The sequence below is a fragment of the Heteronotia binoei genome, chromosome 15, assembly GCF_032191835.1.
Source record: "Heteronotia binoei isolate CCM8104 ecotype False Entrance Well chromosome 15, APGP_CSIRO_Hbin_v1, whole genome shotgun sequence".
NCBI classification, from domain to species: Eukaryota; Metazoa; Chordata; class Lepidosauria; order Squamata; family Gekkonidae; genus Heteronotia; species Heteronotia binoei.
This window is the reverse complement of record NC_083237.1, coordinates 17,158,437-17,162,222: the sequence shown is the minus strand read 5'-3', so window position 1 is coordinate 17,162,222 and position 3,786 is coordinate 17,158,437. Positions and strand designations below refer to the sequence as shown.

At 43.8% G+C, this 3,786-nt stretch overlaps 1 pseudogene; it reads left to right on the top strand.

Moving 5' to 3' along the window:
- The first annotated feature begins 2,491 nt into the window (after nt 1–2,491).
- On the top strand, nt 2,492–3,433 carry LOC132583211 (putative olfactory receptor 2B8; annotated as a pseudogene).
- Nucleotides 3,434–3,786: the final 353 nt, after the last annotated feature.

Sequence of the window (3,786 nt, the reverse complement as noted above, 5' to 3'; positions counted from 1 at the left end):
ATTTGGAAAGTCAGCCATAGTGAAGGTAATTTACCATAGCATTTGATAAATGTATTTATTCACTTCACTTACGGGGACTGAAGGCTGCCTTTCATTGCTCTTCTGCTCAGCATTGAAAGACCCGGTGAGGTGTCAGGGTAACTCTGGGGAACTAGAAACCATTGCACATAGGTTTCAGTAAGAACATAAGAGAAGCCATGTTAGATCAGGCCAATGGCCCATCCAGTCCAACACTCTGTGTCACACAGTGGCCAAAAAAAATTATATGTATACACACACACACACTGTGGCTAATAGCCACTGATGGACCTCTGCTCCATATTTTTATCTAAACCACTCTTGAAGGTGGCTATGGTTGTGGACGCCGCCACCTCCTGTGGCAGTGAATTCCACATGTTAATCACCCTTTGGGTGAAGAAGTACTTCCTTTTATCCGTTTTAACCTGTCTGCTCAGCAATTTCATCAAATGTCCACGAGTTCTTGTATTGTGAGAAAGGGAGAAAAGTACTTCTTTCTCTACTTTCTCCATCCCATGCATTATCTTGTAAACCTCTATCATGTCACCCTGCAGTCGACATTTCTCCAAGCTAAAGAGTCCCAAGCGTTTCAACCTTTCTTCATAGGGAAAGTGTTGCTGCCCTTTAATCATTCTAGTTGCCCTTTTCTGGACTTTCTCCAATGCTATAATACCCTTTTTGAGGTGCGGCAACCAGAATTGCACACAGTACTCCAAATGAGACAGCACCATCGATTTATACAGGGGCATTATGATACTGGCTGATTTGTTTCCAATTCCCTTCCTATTAATTCCCAGCATGGCGTTGGCCTTTTTTATTGCAAACGCACACTGTCTTGACATTTTCAGTGAGTTATCTACCATGACCCCAAGATCTCTCTCTTGGTCAGTCTCTTCCAGTTCACACACCATGAACTTGTATTTGTAGCTGGGATTCTTGGCCCCAATGTGCATTACTTTGCACTTGGCCACATTCAACCGCATCTGCCACGTTGACGCCCACTCACCCAGCCTCAACAGATCCCTTTGGAGTTCCTCACAATCCTCTCTGGTTCTCACCACCCTGGTTCTAACTGATATAAAATATTGTGAGATAAATATATAACACCCCTTGTAGGAGATATGGTAGGTAGGTTAGATTCGAAATGCTGTGATCGATGATTGGCTGATGAAAACTGGTCTACTACTGGATCTGTGGCAAAATTCTGGGTAGCCTGTTACAGCATCATGAAAAGTCGGTTAATTCTGTAATAATAACTAAGGTTATTCTTTTAACTTTTCTCTCCTATTCAATTGGATTTTTAATATAGTTTTAATGTAATTGATAGCCTTAAAAGAGACCCATGTATGTATGTATGTTTGTGTGTGCGTGTGTGTGTGTGTTTGTGTATAGACACACAGACAGACAGACAGACAGACAGACAGACAGACAGACAGACAGACAGACAGACAGACAGACAGACAGATAGATAGATAGATAGATAGATAGATAGATAGATAGATAGATAGATAGATAGATAGATAGATAGATAGATAGATCTAGACTCTGAAGGGACCTCCAAGGTCATCTAGTCCAACCCCCTGCATAATGAAGGAAACTCAGAAACACCTCCCCCTAAATTCACAGGATCCTCATTGCTGTTAGATGGCCATCTAGCCTCAGTTTAAAAACCTCCAAGGAAGGAGAGCCCACCACCTCCCGAGGAAGCCTGTTCCACTGAGGAATGGCTCTAACGACCAGGAAGTTCTTCCTAATGTTGAGCTGGAAACTGTTTTGATTTAATTTCAACCCATTGGTTTTGGTCCTACCTTCTGGGGCCACAGAAAAGAATTCCACACCATCCTCTATATGACAGCCCTTCAAATACTTGAAGATGGTGAGCATATCACCTCTCAGCAGCCTCCTCTCCAGGCTAAACGTGGCCAGCTCCGTCAATCTTTCCTCACAGGACTTAGTCTCCACGCCCCTCACCATCTTTGTCGATGGAAAATAGATAGATAGATAGATAGATAGATAGATAGATAGATAGATAGATAGATAGATAGATAGATAGATAGATAGATACAGATGTATAGTACTTAATATGCTCCCAATATTTTACATTTCTGTAAATGGCTCAATGCCACAATAAATCTTGACTGACTCTGTGAAGTAATTTAGACTGAGGGGGCATGACTAGTACAAGTTCATCTAGCAAGTTTCCATGGCAGAGAGGAGAGCTGCCCCTGGGTCTCAAAGATCCCAGCCTAACACTCAAGCTACTATCCCACGCTGCCAGTCAGAGTCATGGACATTCACGTAGAGAGATTTACTACTTTGGGAATTAATCTAACGATGCTGATTTTGTTCAGGTTCTTTTGTGCTTGCTGGAGTTTGGTGGGGATGATTCTGTCTGAAAACCAGAACTGACCTATTCTCAAGAAATGGGGTTTTCTCTCTCTGCTGCCCTTATTTCTGAAGGCAGGAGGCCACAATGGATGCTGAGAACCTCACCTCAATCACAGAATTTATCTTAGTGGGATTCTCCAATCAACGAAAGACTCAGCTTCTACTCTTTGTAGCGATCCTTTTTGCCTAAACACTTACCATCCTGGTGAAACTAATGGTCATCTTGCTGGTACACTTTGACTCCCACCTCCAAACCCCCATGTACTACTTCCTCACACACCTCTCAGGCCTAGAAATCTGCTACGTCACCAGCACAGAGCCTCAGATGATGGCTCACCTCCTGGCTGGGAATGGCGTCATCTCCTACAACCGCTGTGCAGCCCAGATATTTGTCGCCTTATTTGTCGGTGGTACTGAATGCTTTCTGTTGGGCATCATGGCCTATGACCGTTTCCTGGCCATTTGCCGGCCTCTGCTGTATCCTGTTGCCATGGACAGGTGGCGCCAGATGAAATTTGCATCTGGTTGCTGGGTAGGAGGCTTCTTTTGTTCCTCAATACATGTGGGGTGCACCTTTTGTCACTTCTATTGTGGTCCCAACCAAATGGATCACTTCATGTGTGAGTTGCCCTTAGTCTTGAAACTCGCCTGTGATGACACCCACATCAGTCACGCCATTGTTGCTGGAACTATAGGATTAGGCCTTCTGGTGCTAGTTTGTATTGTTCTGACCTCCTATGGGTTTATTCTTTATTCAGTGTTACAAATACGCTCAGCCACTGGATGGCAAAAAGCCTTCTCCACATGCGGTTCCCACCTCATAGTAGTCACTTTGTTCTATGGAACACTCTATGTTATGTATGTGATTCCCCAATCAGAGACTTCTTCAGACCGTGACAAGAAAATTGCCGTATTTTATGTGGTGTTCACCCCTTTCCTCAACCCTATCATATATACCCTGAGGAACAAGGATGTCCATGCGGCAGTGGCCAGAGCACTGCGAAGAGGTAGGCTTAAACAAAAATGAGTATTAGCTGGAGGAAAAGGGAGCTTCGACAAGACTACATCGGTGTCCGTATATATTGAAGAATAAGGGGATAATGAGGTGGAATCCTGATGCGATTAAATGATTGTGACATTTCACATATCAGTGAGATTTCCTTTTTAAAATCATAGAATCATAGAGGTGGGAGGGACTTCCAGGGTCATCTTGTCTAACACCAAAAAACAAAACCAAAAAAACCCTCCAGGATCCCGGGCCTACTGGCCTGGAGAAAAATTGCTTTCTGACCCACCCCAAAGTGGCAATCAGCATTTCCCTGGGCGTGTCAGAAAGGGCCATGAGAACTAAGCACTGAGGCAACCCTTATATGCAGAAAT